The sequence below is a fragment of the Anneissia japonica genome, unplaced genomic scaffold (assembly GCF_011630105.1).
Source record: "Anneissia japonica isolate Jap-2015-1 unplaced genomic scaffold, ASM1163010v1 scaffold288091_len1417266_cov198, whole genome shotgun sequence".
In the NCBI taxonomy this organism is placed as follows: domain Eukaryota; kingdom Metazoa; phylum Echinodermata; class Crinoidea; order Comatulida; family Comatulidae; genus Anneissia; species Anneissia japonica.
The window spans coordinates 177,559-184,121 of NW_022684833.1; positions in this window are offsets into that span (position 1 = coordinate 177,559).

The window sequence follows — 6,563 nt, forward strand, 5'->3', positions numbered from 1 at the left end:
TGTTACATTTTTGTGATTATGACTATTCTGGATAAAGAATGTTTTGAGCAGAGGTGGATTCAAGGCCCCCCCCCCCTTCATTTTTTTACGGGAAAAAAAAAGAAAAATATATTCAAATTGAAGTGCGAGAGTGTAGTTTCCGGCCATCTAGAGATGCCCTAATCATAAATTTTCTTACCTCAGCCCCAACCATGGTGGGGCTGAGGTGGGTGGTTCCTCGGTCTGTGAAAGTCCATCCCTGGTTCACCTCTCTTTCGAATTCCTGGATCTGCCACTGTTGATTTATTATATAATTATTTTTGCGCTTATTTATAATGCGTCTATTGCAATTTTCACTTTATCCTCTCAAACAGTCCTAAGAACGTTCGGAGTGCGCTACTTCACAGGGGGATTCGCCCCCCTTGACCCCGCCGGGGTCATACGTAATTCGCATAACGGCTCCCCACCCCCCTTCAAATTCCTGGCTACGTCCCTGATTGATGAGTCATCAAAGTGTGTAATATTATTAACACAGATATCCAAAAGGTTGTAAAAATAGTTCCACTTTCAGCTTTTGAAAATACTTACGCATTTATCCAAAGGTCGATGAAAATGTATTTTGTAATTGATTCTATTACACACACAACAAAAAATATTTGTGAATGAACTTTGCTTACAGACCATATGATTCAGAAGACGAAATGAAACAGTTGAAAATCATAAGGTAAATGAAAACATGTGTCTGTATACACCTAGTGTATAATAACATGTCTGGTAACATAATAATAATTGATATCAATTATGTAATAACAGTTATAAATGAAATGTAAGCAGAGTCTAACAAGTAATAACATGGGAATCATTTTAAAAGTACAATTCAACGTTTACTTGCAAACGCAATTTCCTCGATTGTTCCCGTATAAAGACATATTAGGCCTCCATGTTTCAGTATTTATCTACGTATGGTGAAACTGATTTAAATATAAGGCTGCTAATCATCGTTAAATCCGCTTTACAACATAGGCCTATGCCTAATCATGTGACCAAATAATATTTGTAGGTCTACCTCTAAAACTCATATTAGCTAATATGAAGTAATGGAAGTTAAGTAGCAACTGTAAATGTATCGGTTATTGTTGAAGAAATTGCAATGCGTTTGGGAAATGTTTCCTCATCTCTTGAAGATAATCTCTGCTTTTTTAGTCTATCAGTTTTTGTTTCTATTTTCTATTCAATGTGCCTGTTTGCAACCTTCTTAAAACAGTTTCAGATGTGATAAAATTTGCTGAAAGATGATTTGAATTTCGTAATAATCTCACGGTGAGAGTAGCAATATACTTTCAACACGAGAACGAAAGTGAATAGATCAAACATCACAAAAGTTGAAAACTGAAGAAAAACAACTTTGATGATACAAACAAAATTTTGTTAGTCATTATACAAAATGGCTAACGTGTCTCTAATCTCCAGAAATGTTTTAAAAATATCTATATAGTGGCATGATTACCTGTGTTTTTCAAATAAAGGCATTATTGGATTATTTCTTTACTAAAATCATAGGTGCATTTCCAATGGCATATATTTAGTGTTTATACACTCATATTGTCATATTGTTAAAGCCCGATACATTGTTGATTAATTTTTAAAGCTAAATAATTTTTAGAAAGATGCAATAAATGCAATTTTAAGATTGACCATATACCAGTCAATCAATTAATCAATCAATCAATCGCCTTTATTTTCTTGCACACAACACAATAACAAAACTAAAAAATATAATAAAAATTCAAGTGATCAGACCTAAATAAAATACTGAACTTGCACTCTCATAAGAAAAGTTGTATAAACATGAATACACATTATAAAAGTTAACTAAATGGCACGTTTGCTATATAGCCAACAGCTTAGGCGTGTATAAAAACAAAGAATTTCGTAAACAAATTATATCGTCCATGCCAAGTTACTGCTCTTCGTTGCTTGCCATTTATAGTAGCTCCATTACAATAAACTACAATATGATATTAATTTTTGTCAGTTGAATACAAATTTTTTAAATGAATTAAATTAAGACCAAAATGGAAACCCAAAAACCAGGGTCTCTATGCAAATTGTCAATCTTAACTCTCATAACTAATATAAAGGTAAACAAACAGATATAAAGAATAATATCGCAACTCAGCAGGGATTTACAAGACGGGAGGAGATAAAAGTACTGTAAATAAAGTGCAGGTTCAGTATATGCATCTTGTACTAATTGCCCTTTTATTTTATTTTCAAGCTCCAACCGATGTGATTTGGTGTTTTACGTCGACCAAAAGATTCAAGGCGGCTGCGGTATAAACAACTTAGCACGTGCATTTTGGATAATGAACTCCGTTTGATGGTACGAAAGCCCATGGTGGAAAACATAAGCCCATATAGGGAAAACAAAATCATTGAAGCCGAATTTGCTTAAACTGGCCTACATTTTTATTGACCAATAAAACTTTCTGAAAGTTTTGCTACTCAGGGAAAAAAGGGTCCTGGTGAAGCGATTGTTAACTGATGTGATAAGTAGGCCTAATGCTAACTTGTTCAGAGTTATAAAAAAAATATCAATATTTCAGGAAACACCGATAGCCGATGGAAAGACGTGGCATCAGAGACGTCCAAGTGAAATGGCGCAGTCCTAAATGAGATCATATTTGAGATTCTTTTGATAGGTCAATTATTACAGTATGCAATAATAAAGACCGATGATTGTGTTGGCTCATTCACGAAGTATTACACTGCTAGTTTATACGAACAAACTGCTATAGGCCTACGGTAAATTTCCTCCCCTTCCTGTTGTACTCCTACTTCTGGAGTCCTTAGGAGGTCGAATTTACCAACCAGAACCAGAACCAATACTAAAGCAGACAAATAGGTCTATTATATGATTAATGTACACATGTGTAATTTCATCAAATTTTATTATTTATGTCATATTGTAGGCCTACTTTGTGCTTAAAACGTAGATTTCCTACAACGGTGCTGGATTGGCAATACTACGAATATCCAGTGACCATGGTTTCCATGAATGTACAAGTATTCATAGGTTTCTATACTAGTCCTCTTTGATTTATTGCTTAGCTCCGTCTCTACATGTGTCCATCTCCGGTTTACAAGCCCTAACAAAATTAATTAGAGCAGTGATTTTGTTTTCTTCCAATTGGCTCACCGTTTAGGGAAATCAAATATTCAACATGTAACTCCCAGAATGAGTACGGTAATTGGTTTCCTCGTTTTAACTAAAACTGTTATTTAATTACTAATCATAAACATAAATCCAAGGGAAAACACCTTGATTAAATTATCAGTTGTAAGCCTATTGTTTTTTCTATGGAAGTCAGACTATGCGCAATGTAACTAACAAATAGGAATGAACATTCAGTCATTTCAATCCTTTAATACTTTACTTTTGGAATAAACATAGTATCCATAGAGATACTCCTTTAAGACGTGTTCACATTGAACTACCTTTTTTATTTGCTTGAGGATACGCATATAAATTCCGTGATAATCACCACTGTTCGCACTTAAACAATCAATGTTTCTTCGTGAACTTTTTACCTTTTGTACGTCTAGACTTAGCGGAATATTTTACTTCATGACATGGTTTTCAACCATTATCATTTTTCCTGCAAAGTTTCAGCTGTAATAACAAATTCTAATAGGTTCGAGCTTACTATTACTACCTTTCCTTTAGATAGTTAGTTCGAATATTCCATGGGTTAAGATTTTTTATTCTTCTCTTTCATCATCTCAACCTTGAGCATTATTATAAAATGTGTATTTTCCCTGGTGATTCGTGTCCGAGACAACTATTTTCCCCGGTAAAATTTAACAATAATATTTGATATATAGGCCTAAGTACGGTAGTGCATTGAAGTATCAAGCATATAAGAGTAGGCCTACCGTATGTAGCCAAAAACAATTTCTTTAATTTATTCATCAAAGAAATGTTAAAATAGCAATAAAATACATAATATAATTATGAAAATAATAATTTAAAAAAAATGAAATGGACAACCATAAAAAGCTTAAAGCTTGTACAAACGTAAAACCGAAAGGTCCACTGATTAATCTCAGATAAGAAAGTATAATACATACTCCAAGTATTGAAATACACGCCATCGTGTTGGGATTCAATATTTCGACATTAATTATGTCATCATCAGGAATGTACACGTGAACTTTTTACCTTTTGTACGTCTAGACTTAGCGGAATATTTTACTTCATGACATGGTTTTCAACCATTATCATTTTTCCTGCAAAGTTTCAGCTGTAATAACAAATTCTAATAGGTTCGAGCTTACTATTACTACCTTTCCTTTAGATAGTTAGTTCGAATATTCCATGGGTTAAGATTTTTTATTCTTCTCTTTCATCATCTCAACCTTGAGCATTATTATAAAATGTGTATTTTCCCTGGTGATTCGTGTCCGAGACAACTATTTTCCCCGGTAAAATTTAACAATAATATTTGATATATAGGCCTAAGTACGGTAGTGCATTGAAGTATCAAGCATAGAGTAGGCCTACTGTATGTAGCCAAAAACAATTTCTTTAATTTATTCATCAAAGAAATGTTAAAATAGCAATAAAATACATAATATAATTATGAAAATAATAATTTTAAAAAAATGAAATGGACAACCATAAAAAGCTTAAAGCTTGTACAAACGTGGTGTCCAATACTATTTAAAAAGTTAAATAAAATAAGTTTAAAATTAAAACGCATTCAATAGTATAATTAAAATATTTCAGATTAGGATAAAATACGAAGATGTATACAATTCAAAATAACAAATTAAAAAGAAGAGATACTGATATGTTCTCGACAGGGTACGAGGCAAACACAGGGGGATCAAACATAATCTGCCTGTTAAACTGGGGTGAACAAGTTGGAACATGGAGATATTATAGTCGAAAAAAAAACAAATGCCAACCACGCACTAGCAATAGAAAGGATTTCATGTTGTCTTTTAGGCTACATTAACGATACGGTACTGTACTGCATTGCACTATAACCTTGTGGAGTACTATAGCAGTAAAATCATTTATCAAACATTGTAAAAAAAAGTTCCATAGGCTTATTTCTCTTATAATGGCTCTTTCAACATGCATATACATGTTAAATTATTTTTTATTTCGGTAATCCTTTTCTAACTTCAATTACATAGGATCTCAACGAAACGGGATTAGTTTTTCACACTTATTCCCGAATATTTAATTAAGTATAAATAGTATATTGATTAAAAGAGTTGAGCCATAAGGTTACTTGTGTCCTGGTTCTATTCCTTCAATCCCTGTGAAATACAGTGCCTTTCAGCTGGGGAGGACATGGCCCATGTCTAGGATAAAGAACGTGTACATTATTTGGAAAAGAGCAGGCGAATTTCTTCCGGTGTTCTGTACCTTCCAATTGACCGAATAACCACGAAATAGGCGCTGTACTGTGGCCCACGGGTTCCCAGGGGCCAACTGAATTCCTGTAATTCAGAACCAATGGATTAGTGACTACTTTTTACTTACTGTACTGTCTACCATAAGCTGGCGTCATATCTAACTTAGACCCTGAAGAGCTACTGTGAATAATACAGCCTAACTTGTACATATAACTAGAGTATAGGGCCTATAAGATGAATGTGAGGTTTCTAAGGTACCGTATATTTTTGTGGAAAAATCTAGAACTTCTAAAAATTACAATGACAATGTTGACTTAAATCATTTTAAAAGATGAAATAATTACAAAATTCCGAAGAGACCTAGATTGAAACAAAATTATGACTATCGTTGATTTCAGACAAAAATAAGTAAATTAAGAGCCGAAAATGTAAAGGTACGTATACATTTCGATTGTTTTCAATCAAATTTACAATGTTATTCACATGTCCAAATGAATGAACCTATGTAAAAGTTGATTACTATACTATTAATGTAGATACTATTTATATTAAACATGCGTCTTCAATTGGCATTTTAATTTCAAATAAATCTATTAACTTGCCCTGTTTAAGAAGTTTTGTAAGTTCAACAAAATATCTTTGGATACATTTACTCGACCATTTAAACTTTCGAGAACCAATATAATTATAAATAAACAAACTCAACCAATAGTAGATCGCTTTTGAGAATTCCTTTTTAATGTATTGTTCACAGGAGTGGCCCTTTGAACATTTTTTCTCTCTCTCAACACTCCTTTTTTCTTTTATAGGAAATTAAAAGTGAGCATCGCGAACGAGCCATATCATTAGTTTAAGCCATGCTTTCCTTCCTAATCAAATATTCTGAAATATCGTAAGCCAAGTGCATCCACACGTACATTAACGCATTACTGCAGCATTTCAAAGCGTTTGAAAGAGAATTTGGTCGAGTCAGTAGCGTATCTAGACGGGTGCGGAGGTAAGTTCCCTAAAAAAAACTTGCCTTCCCCAGTCGCCTAATATAGGCCTAAGCCTTTTATCCTCATTTTACATTAATAACCTCTTTTAGTGAAATATCAGCTAAACAATAATTCACCTGAATACATATTTTGGATAATATATATTTTAGGGATTAT